Source organism: Protopterus annectens, chromosome 13.part0, assembly GCF_019279795.1.
Source record: "Protopterus annectens isolate FY-2018-M chromosome 13.part0, PAN1.0, whole genome shotgun sequence".
Taxonomy (NCBI): Eukaryota; Metazoa; Chordata; order Ceratodontiformes; family Protopteridae; genus Protopterus; species Protopterus annectens.
The window spans coordinates 291,641,937-291,656,383 of NC_056747.1; the positions used below are offsets into that span (position 1 = coordinate 291,641,937).

At 37.3% G+C, this 14,447-nt stretch overlaps 1 protein-coding gene across 1 annotated transcript in view; it reads right to left on the reverse strand.

Moving 5' to 3' along the window:
* TBXA2R (thromboxane A2 receptor) overlaps positions 1-14,447 on the reverse strand; it is a 254,737-nt gene that overhangs the window by 158,056 nt on the left and 82,234 nt on the right. The window lies entirely within an intron of this gene.

Here is a 14,447-nt window from a genome sequence, read left to right on the forward strand (position 1 = left end):
TATTTGAACACGTATGAGTCACAGGTACCCTGTTAGTGGTGGATGTACTACTGCCAACTGCTGTAAGGTAATTTAAAAAGAGCTGGAACTGTGTCTGAACTATGAGAATCAGCCTGCAGCTATAACAGGGTGTTTGTTGTGGGAGGATTTGTACTTCACTGGTTAACAGGCATGGCAGTTCATTTTTTGCTGTCAGATTTATCAAGCCCCACACCTGTTAACACAATTACAAATCTACATGTACTGCTGAATTTCTGGACAGTCATTAAGTTAGTCAGGATAATGAAAAACATAAACAAACGGTGTTAACTAAAACAAGTTGCATAATAGCTGAAAGAGCCAAGGTACCAGTGATTTTCAAACTATTACACTATATCTATATATATATATATATATATATATATATATATATATATATATATATATATATATATATGTGTGTGTGTGTGTGTGTGTGTGTGTGTATGTTTTCTTTTGTATGCAGTTCATTAATTGTCGTTTGAAGTTAATGAAAAGATCAACTAACTATGCATTGTTATCGACTGAAAACTTGGTAGCTAGTTTACAAGCTAGCAGATTTTGTTTTACATGCATAACTTAGTTAACTGTCTTTATAATTTAAGTGAAAACCCCAAGTAACAATTTATTGTTATCATTAAAAAGTTAGTAGTTACTATGCACTAAACATAATTGCTGTGGCTGTTTAGTTTATTTATATTTATTGTGTTTATTTACCAGGACGTCCAACTGAGATATGTAAGAGACCTTATCAGTGGAGATTTGGGGAGAAAAGCTCCAAAGATAAATAATTATAACAAATTAGACCAACAAATTGTATTATAGTAAAGACAATGACAAAGTATATAAAAACAAAGACAACAGTCATTAGTATTACAATAAGATCATTCGATAAGAAGGAAGTTACAAAAAAGTAATTTGAGATATGGAGTGATAAACTTAAAAGTACAAGTTAATAGTGGATAAAATGGTATTAATTAGGAAAAGCAATAAATAGAAAGGAGGGTAGAAACTTAGGAAAGGAAGGAGTGATGGGGACAATTAACCAAGTTTAGTAGTAGGTGTTTGGGATGAGTTTATATTAATATTAGTAATACTAATATACTTTTAAACATCTGTTGCTTCTGGCCCAGCTTATGGCTGAAAACAGTCTTTGGACCAGCTGATCTAACCAGTCATCAAATACATTTAAATTAAATTGCGATCATAGGTATCCAAGAAACATCCTACATTTTTCTAAGGAGACACTCATTGCATACACCCACTGTATGCCATCCCCTGGGGACACTATGAGAATTCACAGAGGGAACAGTCAGGATTTATGGTAAAATCCTGATAGCCCTCAATGCATAACAGTACCCCTTCTACTGCTAGACCCACTCCCAATGAAGAATGAATGGGTCAAAGGGCTCTTGACTCTACAGGAAAGAACAGGTGAATTGAGTGAAAGATGATGGGGGGATTGTCTGATGGATCAATCCAAGAATCAGAGCAAAATCAGCCCCCCCAAAAAAAGTTAAAATATCCTGCTATGCCAAAGTACTACTACTACTATGAATGAGCAAAATCCATCACTTGTGCTCACATCCTCAATTCCAAATGTTAAAACCTACCTGTTACATGAAAAGGAAACAGCTCAAAACCAGTGTTTTTGCATGTGGAAACACCACCTTCCAGTATGCTCCCTTTGGGGGCAACCTCCACACATCCTCAAAAACTATACATACCATCTCCAGAGTCCAACATTCAGGTAGGGAGCAACTCCCTAAAGTAGTATACTAAAGTCTCATGGAATTATTTGTTACACTTTAACATGCGTGAGTATGTGAGTTCTGAAAATATGGGAAAGCCCAAACCACCACAGAAGTGTAATGTTACTGCAAAACAAAATATTTACTATTCAACTACAGTTTTAAAATTTCAAGTATGTCCTCTTGGTAGCCTGCGCATTGAAAGTTACCCACTGAAAAAATAGAGCTGTAAATGGCAGAGACCTGCTGATGACAGCTTTATTAACAGTGTTTATGGAAGGTGCATATGGGCCTGTCTGAAAATGCAATAATGCCTTCTCAAACATTTTAAGCCAGAAATGTGAGGGGAGAGGGCAATACTTTCTACCCAATGTCTGCCAAGCACTCCTGCACTGCACACAGAACAAAAAGAAAATATTAGCAGCACACGTCACACTCATTCTCTTTAAAATCGCAAGACATTAGTGCATCATTTATGCACCTATCTCAAAAGGTACGCTCACCTCCGCAAACTTATTGCTGCAGAGTCATCTAAGAAAGAGGCAGCCCCTTCTGTGACTACCTACCAAATGCTCATTGTACTGCATGCAGAAGATAAAAAAATGTACACATGCACACACACACACACACACACACACACACACACACACACACACACACACACACACACACACACACACATATATATATATATATAGGTCCTTATCAAATGATAGAAAGCTCATTTGATAGAAACTCATTTCACTGACACCATAAGATAGAAAGCTCAAAACACTACAAACTCATTTGACTAAAACTCAAAACACTGAAAATGCCATATGCCCTTTTCCCCACGGTAGTGTGATCCTGGAGTTAGTATATTTAGTTAGGAGTGGGGTGGGGGGCACAGCCCCCCACATAGTTTATGTAAATATTGTTTTCTCCAAACAGTTATTCATTGTAGTTATAAGTATCCATGTGTAGGGTTTAAAATGTATGAAGTATGTGGGGGGCTACGCCCTCCACACCCCCCATTGTGGGGAGCATCCCCCCAACTATATATATATATATATATATATATATATATATATATATATATACACACTAACTCCAGGATCACACTACCGTGGGGAAAAGGGCATATAGCATTTTCAGTGTTTTGAGTTTCAGTCAAATGAGTTTTCAGTGTTTTGAGCTTTCTATGTTTTGGTTTCAGCCAAATGATTTTCCATCTAATGAGTTTTCTATCATTTGATAGGGACCCATATATATACACATGTATGTGTGTATGTATTTGTATTATATGTATGCACACACACATATATATATATATATATATATATATATATATATATATATATATACACACACACACACACACACAGATATCTGTGCTTGTAGTAAGTAGCGTTAACAGAAGATACAGTATGCTTATCCCTTCCTTTCTGCAGACATGTTCCCCTAGGAACAGATCTCAAAGAACTATGATATTGACCAGTCTATCTTATTGATCAAAATCTCCTTTTGAGGGGTTTCTCTCAAACAGGCTATCAACAGGGTAGACTTGAACATTTAGGCCGGTATCCTGGCATTCCATATGCCACTCTTCATAAGACTAGTATTATTTGACATTTGTTTCTTCTATTTTTGATCTCAGTTATACTAAGAAATACAGTGTTTGAAATATACTGCATTTCTATTTAAACAGCATTACAGTTAACCAACATTGTGAGCAGAATACCTTACAGAATGGCTGTTAATCCCATATAAGAGCCGCCTCAGCCAAATACCTTCCTGTTACATGGGATTAACTGGCCTTTGAAGGGCTAAGATGCCTTTCACTCATGGGGTCAGGCCACATCATGCATTTTGACAGTCTGGTCTTTCCATTTACTGTCAAAAACAAACAAATGGCCAGCACAACCAACAGTGAGTCAAAATATTTACTGAAATATTGCAATAAGCTAACAAGCCAGCATACCAGTTTCAGCACTAGCCTTCTACAGTGCTGGAAACAACGCAAAATCACCTGTCCCTATTAGCAATATAAAGCCCCAATCAGACACACCTCCAATATACCATCCCCAGTTAAAATGCATAATTTAAACCAGGGGAAAAAATGCTCCTAGTATAAGGATTGAAATCCATTCTTTTTTTAGGTCATAAATCATGCCAACCTAATTTACTGGGTCCACTGATATAAATGCGGTCAATGGCAGTGAATCTAAATGTTGCTGTGGAATGTAATAAAGCATGTTTGTGCAATACATTAGACATTTTCTTATTTCTAACATCACTCAGATGTTCAAATATACTTAACTTAAATTGTCTTGAAGTTTGTTGCATATAAAAAGCAGAACATGAACATTCAACCAGATAAATAACCCACTCAGAGACAGAATTCACAAAACATCAAATATCATAAACAGAAGTATTAGCAGATAAAAACTGTTTAATTTTTACAACATGCTTACATGCTGAACAATGCCCACAAGGAAAGCAACCTAACAGAGGCCTGCCTTCCATGGCCAGCTGGCTGTTAGTACCTCAATGAACAGTTTTTTTTTTTTAAATTAAGAAATTTCCAATAGTTTTACCCCTTCTATAGGTAAACTTACATCGCCCTGGTAACAACTGGGCCAACTTACTATCTGCCAAATGTATTCTCTAATGTTTGTGAATTAAATCACAAAACAAATTAGTATTACTGCCAAAACTAGTGAACAAATGAACATTCGTATCCTGTTTCTTATGAGTCTTATATTGCAAAAAAGTTGTCCTGTCAGCAGACTGAGCATCATAACGGGCACGTTGTATAACAGAATGCTTATACTCTCTTACTGGAAGCCTCACTGCTAATTCATCACTATGGTTATGAAGCTCTTCCCCTGAAGAGCAAATCCGCCTGACCCTTAAAAACTGCGATTTAGGAATGTTGTTAATAATATAAGATGGATGGCAACTATTTGCATCCAATAGAGTTATAACTAAACTCTGTGAACCACAGAGGAGCCAAGTAAGCCATCCTCTCTTTTTAAAAACCTTAACATCCAAAAAGTAAATTTATTGTAAATTCTAGGATGCAGTAAATTGTAGACCCCATTTGTTTTCATTTAAATACTGTATGAACTCATTCAAATAATAGGTCACATCAGATTTTGACACTAGTCAGCAGTCGCCCAAGTAATGTCTCCAAGTATCAATTTCAGTTAAACAGATGGTATGACTAGGATCAGATTTCAATTGTTATTCTATGTAACCCACAAAAAGGTCAGCATAAATGGGGGCAAAAGAAGCCCCCATAGCTGTACCTTGTAGTTGCAAAAACAAGACGTTTTTGATCAAAACATGCTCAGTTAAACACAAAGATGTGTTAGACATCAAGGCATTATATACCAATATTCCTCACTGGGCTGGCTTGTTATCTGTTGAATTTTGGCTAAATAGGACAGGTTTATATAGCCCTGAGTTTAACATGCACATGTACCAAGTAGTTTCAAGTTGCATATCCTTCAAAATGTTAAGAAATTGTGTAGTGTCTTGAATCTTTGATCAGACACAAGATAATAATGGTTTCAAATATTTAGTGATAAAAGCAGAAAGGGGCTCAGTTAATGAGCCATGACCAGAAACTATAGGTCTGCCCGGGGGCTGCAGAGAATGCTTGTGAACCGTCTGTAACATATAGAAATATTGTGGAACATGATCAGTAACTGTAATATGATACAACGTATTTCTGGTAATAATGCCGTCTTCAAAAGCCAAAGCCAAAATTGCATCAATTTCCTTCTTAAAATGTAATGTAGGATCCAAAACCATCTTTTGATAAAACCGTGGCTCCATAAACTGATTAACAGCTTCCTGTACATATAGATTATGATCCCAAATAACCACTGCTCCCCCCTTTGTCTGCATTAGTAATGACCCCATTATCATTGTCCCTTAAAGATCTTAATCGCCATATTGTTCAACAGTAAAATTTCTTTTCGGACCATTTCTATAAGAAAAATTAAAATGCAAGTCTTTTAACATCTCCTGCTGAAAAACAGAAGCATATTTATTCCTAGGTAGTGAAAAGGAAGACGGTCTGAATGTAAACTGTGATTCACTTTGTGCAACATTATTATAAAACTATAACAACAAATTCAATTTTCTAAAAATAATCAAAACATCATTAAGAAATGAGCCTTCAGTCACTGAATATGTTGGAACAAACCCCAGTCCCTTATTAAGCACCTCTAATTCCGATGCAGACAGTGAAATAGATGAAACATTGTGAATGATAGATGTAAAATTTATTTTGGCACCATTAGCCAAAGCAATGCATCCAATGCCCCACCATTTTTTTGGATGTTTGCATCCAGCTCTTCTAATACCTATAAAGGGTTTTTCTTTTTGTCCATTGGCGACTCACAAACTACTCCAATATCAGTATCAATAGCAGAAGACTATTCTCCACTGAGGACTCTCTGCCCCCTGAAGATTGTTTCAGTATCGACCTAGGTCTCTTTTTGTTACATTCCTTGTTAGAACCTAGATTGTGGGATGGTGTACTATGACCCTGAATAAGTCTAACTGATTTACCAATAGTAAAGGCTTTACCATGCGAATAGTCAGCAGACTCTCTTTTAAATGTTTTGATCTGGCGAGCCTGTAGCTGACGCTCGTAAGAAGTTAATACTGAAAAGAATAACCCAAACTGTTTAACATAATCCACATGTCCATAAAAAGATTTGACCTGTTCCACCTTGTGCATAACCTTAGTAAACATTTTAGTAACTTGTCTCTCATACAATGCTGCAAGTATACTCACAAACGCCATAGAAGCAGTCTGGTGAGTCTTGGCCCATTCTTGTACTAAACAACCACCCAGCTCATGAACCATAGGTTGCACATAAAACCGTAGACCCCACGGACAAAAATCTTTCAAGTCATATGCTTTTATAAGCTTTAAAATGCCAAACACATGCCCACAATTTTTTAACTGTAGTTAAACATTCAAAAGCCATAGCACAACTTGACAATGAAGTTGCGTATATTTGAACATCTGAGTGATGTTAGAAATAAGAGTATGCCTAATGCAGTATACAAACATGTTTTATTACATTCCACAGCAACATTTATATTCACTGCCATTGACTGCATTTGTATCAGTGGACACAAATTAGGTTGGCATGATTTATTAAATAAAAAAAGAACGGACTTGGATCATTAAAATAGGAGCGTTATTTCCCCCTGGTTTAAGTTATGCATTTTAACTGGGGATGGTATATTGGAGGTGTGTCTGATTGGGGCTTTATATTGCTAATAGGGACAGGTGATTTTGCATTGTTTTCCAGCACTTAAGAAGGCTTGTGCCAAAACCGGTATGCTGGCTGGTTACCTTATTGCAATATTTCAGTAAATATTTTGACTCACTGTTGATTATGCTGGCCAATGTTTGGTTTTGACTTTAGACTTTTCGGCTGTGCACTTTTGCCATACTTGCTTACCTTGTGGTCTGTTTCTATTTACTGATCATTCTATTGATTACTTATAGTGTGTGACCCCAGTACCTGCTACACATTTGGCAGATATGCACTGGATACCTGCTACACATTTGGCAGATATGCACTGGATACCTGCTACACGTTTGGCAGATATGCACTGGATACCTGCTACACATTTGGCAGATATGCACTGGATGTGGATATTTTCAGTACCATCACATGTTCAGTTCTAATAAGGTTTTTTCTATGATTTGTTTTCTGTCTGGTTAGTAATGTCATATTTAATAAAGCATGGCATTGGGACTATCTAGCACAAGTTGTGGGCATCGGGAAGAAATTAGTTGGGATAAGGAAACCAAAAGCAGGTGGTCAGCAAGGACAAGCAAGAATTGTGGAAAAGTTATGTCCACTCAAACCAAGAGATGACCCAGTATCACAAAACATGACATTCTAATGCTAACAAGTACAAATATACTTATAAAGACATATTAGTGAAAAGTGTAGAGCGTGTCTTGTGGTACAACAATCACAAGGTTCTTTTTATTGTGAGGGATGGCACTCTGCCTTTGTATGTGGAGAGAGAAGACAAATTCAGCTTCAGTTTTCTGTCCATAACTTCAACCAACACCCAAGAAATATCTCCTCCACTGGGGTTACCTGCTTTAGTTATTAGTACACCAGTAAAACAATCTATGTTACAACATGCATTTTATATGTACATTGCTGTTTTCAAGAGCTGAAAATTGCATAGTTCTTATTTACAGCAGTTGTGCTGCCAAGAATAAAGGCCTTAGTAAATGCTCAGCATAGTTTAGTAGGTGTTATGCACCAATGAACCATTTATCTAAAAATAGGAAACTAGAAGGGAGAACCAGCCAACCTGAAGTCATACTGACTTGACCAGGGGTGGGTGCCAGACCCATTGGAAGCACTCTCAGATGACTATATCCAGTAGCTAACCTGCTGATATCTTTGAAGCTCTAACTCCATTCACTTACGCTGACTGAAATTGCAGCTTCCTTTGCAATTCCTTTTACAGGCATCTCAGCTCACTATTACTCACATTCAGCCTAATAACTGAGTCAGATTACATTAAACTAGTTAAAGTGCTGGATGAATAAAGAATGGTCAAGTGTCATATACACTTAACCAGTGATTGCTGCTTGGGACCACTTAGCATCTGGCAGTGTGCGGTAAGAGATGCACTGAATTTGAAGCTCCTACAATCTTCTTCTTTCAGCTTTTCCCGGTTAGAGGTTGCCACAGCGAATCACCGTCTGCTCATAATTGGCAGTGGAGTTTTATAGTGTCGAGTTGCCAGCCTGGCACCCAACCTTCCACAGAAGGCACACACACACACTCAAGCCTAGGGCCAATTTAGAGTATCCAATCCACATACAGCATGTCTTTGGGATGTGGGAGGAAACTGGAGCACCTGGAGAAAACCCACGCGACCACAGGGAAGACATGCAGACTCCACACAGAAGCACCCCAGCCAAGGATCGAACCGGAGAACCTCTTGCTGTGAGGTGGCAATGCTAACCGCTGCACCACTGTGGCCACCCCTTTATTGGATGACTTAAAGAAGGCTTCTCTGAGACTTCTTTTGAGCACAGTAAACAAAATTTATAAGAATAACTGCCTTCTGTGTTTACCCAATAATCCTAGCAAGGGTAGACAGCACTGCCTGTGTTTGAATCAGTCTTGCCAGAAAACAGTTGCTAGTTTATCTGTTTTATTTAATTACTTACTTAGTTAAATTTGTTAAGCAGGATAGAACACTGGTCTACATGACAGGAGTTAAGATTGCTGTGTCTATGTTTGAACCAATCTTGCCAAAAAGCAGTTGCTATTTTAATTTATTTATTTAGTTACTTAAATTTTGTTAACCTTGCTGGAGTGCCAATTCACATGGTGGTATTCCAAGCTCATCCTGAGTATAAAAATGAAATACAGCAAGAAAAAACCCTTGCAATGCATGAACAGAATTTGAAAAACTGAGCAATATAAAAATGTTGCATACTAAAGTTATAACTTGATGGTTAAATATTTTGTGGCAGTTGTTCAAAAATTAATAGCCTGAGACAGGCTTTCAGCTGATAGTGGAGAGAATTGCATGCAGGCAAGTAGCAGAGGCAGAAAGAGGAAGATTGAGTGAATTGCCAGAAAGCAACTGCCAAATACATGAAAATTGGCAAGACATGAAGTTTTATGTCGCTTCCCTTGGAACAGCTCCTTGTCATAAGTTAGAATTGACTATATCCCATACTATCCTAGAGTTTATGTGGTGTACTAAAAATAAAATCAGAAGGCTTTTGGTAAGATGCATTATTCTAACAAGTAGATAAGCAGGTAGGATTCATAAGCTTTTTAAACAGTCATTTCTGCTATTACTTAAAAGCTTGAGCAGATCAGGACTGCCTGAGAAAAAACTAAAGCTATTTACATTTCACCAATGTAAACACCTAGCTACTGTCACAACTGCGTTGCTGGCAATATGGGCACATTTTGCTACATGCATGACACACATTTCAGTAGTATAGCTATGCATTTATTACAGCTGCTGACTCTGAGATTGTTCTGTGTTTCTATTTATAGACAGCGCCTTTAGATTCATTTTTTAACACCCATTCCTGGGACAGTACAGTCTGTTGGCTGTTCTTTTGGTTTCCATGCCCACACAACATGTTTTTTTTTTTTTTTTGTGTCGGCTTTGTGCCCCCCCCCCCCCCCAAATTACAAAATTCTAGGTGTAGGTCAACTTGCAATGTTCAGATTTCTGCTATGTGAATATGTTATGTGACAGACCTGTGTCCTGTCAAGGACTGATTCCTGCCTTTTACTCCTTGCATTCTAAGATATGCTTTGGTTCCCTCTGCCCCTCAACTGGCTCAGGTGGGTATTGATAATGAATGAATGAATGGCAGAAATGACTATTCAAATTAGAATTTTTTCAAATTAGAATTTTTTTTTTCATTCAATCCAATAAAAAGAATTGCCAGAATTTGATGACTAGTATATAGCTTCAAAATTCCTTGAACATTTGCATCTTTGCTGAAAAGGAAGAGTAGCTTACGATCTAGACATTTTACAGGTTTTTCATTTCTGAGCAGGGATGCAATAGTTTATGTAAGCCATTAGCAGGGAATAGCCATATCTGTGGCTCTCACATTGCTTAGGAAGAGGAAGGCAGATTTTCTCCTTCAGTAAGTGATACTTGTAGAAAGGTACCTCCATATTATTTGAATGCTTTTGTAAAAGAAGAAAGGAGTGCAAGGAATCATTACAACCTAAAAAATAATTTCTGATTTTCATTTGGTTTAGAAAGAAAAAAATAACATATTCTGCTTATAGCAGGGCTCTTTATAATGTTGAAAATGTAATGTTTATATGCTAACAAGTACAAACATACTCATAAAGACATATTGTTGAAAAGTGTAGAACATGTCTTGTGGTACAAAAATCACAGGGTTCTGTTTATGGTGAGTGGTGGGACTCTGACTTTGTACGCGGAGAGAGAAGACAGAGTCCACAGTGAAAAATCTGAATGTTAATGAAAGAAGTGCTTGGAAAAGTAAATTTAAATAAAACAGTTGCTTCCACTGATCCACGTAGAATCATTGCATACTGTTTGGTTTTTCATTTTTTCTGAATGTGTGTGATTATTTTCCCCATGTTGTCACTGTTGCCAACTCCATCATGCTTCACAGAAATAACTATTTCATCCTTTTTACTGATATAGAGTTTAGATGGATAAACTCCAGAAGCAAGGAAAAGAGAAGCTTTCCAGCACATCTATGGGCATCTGATAAACTCTACAGAGGAAATTCTTTAGTAATAAATACAAGATTTGTGTGGAAAATCATTCAGTGAATTAAAATATTTCACTAGGTAAAACTCTGAGGATGATAGTGTTGTTGTTGTGTCTTTTGGCTTTTCCCGGTTAGGGGTCGCCACAGCGGAACTCCGGTCCACTAATGATTGGCAGTAGATTTTTATGTGCCGAGTTGCCAGCCCTGACGCACAACCTTCAATGAAGGTACACCCATTCATGTATGTCTCCAGACAGAAGACGTTCTAGCTGAGAATTGAATGGGACAACGTCTTACTGTCAGGTGACAGCGCTACCGCAGCACCAGTGTACTCATGGAGATCATGCAGTGTACAAAGATGATGCTATAAATGAGTTTGCATTCAGGTATAATGATATGGGCAGAAATGCTTATGAAGTTCTTAAGTTCAAAAGCAGAGAATGAATAAAACATTTATATGTGAATGGTTCCTTGAATGGCTTGTAAAAGAGCAGCAACTCAGCTGTACTGCCCCTTCAGAAAATGAGGTTTGGTATGCTAAGAGGCATATTACTACCTGCATGGCCCTAGAAATCTCTGCAATTCAGGTCCATTAACATACCGGTTCAAAAGGGAAGAACATGGGGATAAAGAAATATTTGGGCAAGCCTCTCACTGGCAGTTCTACCCACAGAAGAGTCCTGCTAGTAAACAAAGAGTGAAAAAGGGATAATATGCAACTGTTGGTACTATTCCAAGCTTATCATGTATTGCTGCTTAAAGGCATCTGACATTGCTAGGACATTTAAGCACAAACTATCTGCTTCCTGAAGGCAATCTGATACCTATGAGATTAATAACCAAATACAAGTTAACTTGACAAGTAACAAGAAGGCAATGAAAACAGAAATAGAAGTCTTGCAAAATCAGAATTGCTGTGATTTATTTATGTATGAGCTGTGATAGATAAAGGTTGCAATTTGGTAGATTTTCACTGAATGATACATTTTTCACTATTAAATGAGGTATTGTTGGCATTATGGAGACTCAGTTTAGACCCAAAATCTCAAGAGATTGTGTTTGCAGCTATCTTAAGAATCCCTTGACTCACTGTTACAATAAGGTTTATAGTGAATAATGCAGTGGTTAGTATCAGTGTCAGAATTTGCCAACTTACTATAAACAATGAACCTTTAGCCAAGTGTTCAGTTACTTCAGTGTGTGTGCGTGTGTGTTCCCTCTGTTTAAGAAAAGTGAAAAGCGGCCTAGCTGGAGGGTATGATTTAAGTAAAAAAATACACATTCATTTGCAAAACTGCTACTTTTCCTATCCAGAAAACATTCCTTGGGAACCTCCCAAAAAACAACAGCTTTAGTAATTGTAGGCAGCTGTAACGACTAAATCTGAAATTAAAATGTATGTTTTTGCTGTAAATTCCCATTCCGTCCTTAAAGCATGATTTAAAAAAAATTAACCAGAGGAGCTAAATTGGATTAATATAGTACTTTATTTTTGTATCTACATCTGTGCTCTGCCAAATTCGTGTCAGTGGAACTGTAATAAATCTAAACATATTTTTCCCCCATAAAGGCAGGATTTTTTTACCAGATGGTGAAAAGTGTTATACAGATTATTTAATCCTGAGAATGCATTTCAGCTACTTACTTAGAGACTTTTCAGAATTCTGAATTTCTTCAGTTACACAGTTTCAATGAGCTACTAGGTACTGAATTTGTCTACAGATCGTGTCATTAGAAAACAACAACTCTCACAAGTATTAATTATGGGTACTTGGGTATTATAGCAACCAGATTTCCAAGCTGCGATAATTACTTATGTTTTGCCAAAAATATTTATGTTAACCTTAAAAGAGGTGTCTGAACTAGTAATTGTCAGTCACATTGTGTATGACGCATATTACCGTAAATTAGTAAAAAGTTAATACAACTACTCTGATATCAACTTATGCTGTCTGAACAATAAGCAGTATGAACTGTAATGTCTGTCATCATTGGCTGACGGCATTACTATTACAATGTACTCTTTAGTTAATTCCAATGTAACGAGTAGCAGCGATTTAACATTTTTGGATTTTTTTTCCCCATTAAAATTGACCTCCCCCTCCCCAAAGGGGTAGTAGGTAAAGGGATGACACAGCCCCATACCCATGATAAGCGATATAAGTACTGTTCACTTCATCAAGTGTCACCATTCCGCTCAACCTGTAAGAGCAAAAAATCTGGTAACACCAAAAATAATGGGGAGGGCATGAAGGGCAACTATGGGGAACTCATCATAAATTGCCCTGTATAAACGGTTCTTACTTATTATCGCTAACACTTTTCGAACAGGAGAAATGGATGTACGGCTTGAGAAAGTGGGAGAAAAGAGCCGTTTCTCCTGTCGGAAATCTGGTTGCGTTAAAAGTAAGTACCTAATTATGTTACAAAAATGAATAATTAAAAAATCCCTACCAACACACACAAACTTTCAGACAGCCTTTCCACAACCACACAATCAGTGTCTTCATTACCACACTCCCACATGGGCAAGAGTCATGTGGTTGGAGGGACTAGATTGTAGACCAGCTGATACCAGAGTGCAATTCAAAAGCACACACAAGGCTCGTATCTTACTCAACTGAAATATCCCAAAGTATGCCAGAATGACTCCAATACATGACTCCAATACATCAGGTCTGTATTATCAAAATGATGCAAATCTTTAAAAGATTTTACTGTAATTTTTGCTGTAATTATGGTCTCATCACAACGTGTACTTTTCTGATTAAAAAATAAGTAGTTTTCTCTTTAGTTAATTCAGTAAAGCTGTGCCACGTTTAATAAATTTAAGTTTCTATTTGACAAATGCTTAACAGCTGTCCAGCTGCTTCATGACTTCATGTTATATGGCTTCTCCTACTGATAATGCAACTTGGGGGGGGGGGGGCAGCTGTAGTGGGTAGGTATGTTTAATGTAGTTAGCAGCAGATTTCAAAACACAGAATACAGCACAACCAATCAGTCTTGCAATCAGTGAGTCAGACAATCAATATATAACTAAATATAGTTATATTCTAATAAAAAGTAACAAAATAAAATAGATACCTGGTAAAGTAGACAGCGTTTGGTATAATGTACAATAACACAGATGTAACATTGTAAGAGATAATTGTTTGCCATGGGATGATTACTTTTCGAGAGAAAAAATATAGTTGTGTAAATTCTTACCATAACAGTAGCTGTCCTGCTCTTCACTGTTGCAGTATTCCTAAAATGAGGGATCCCCTGCCAAGGTGGGGCCCAACATCCTGCCAAGTATACCAACGCCTTTAGGCTGTTAACGATATGCTGAATGTCACGCGTCTGTTCCCTGCACAAGGAGTAGGGCATAAAGGTGACATCCGGATGTATCATCC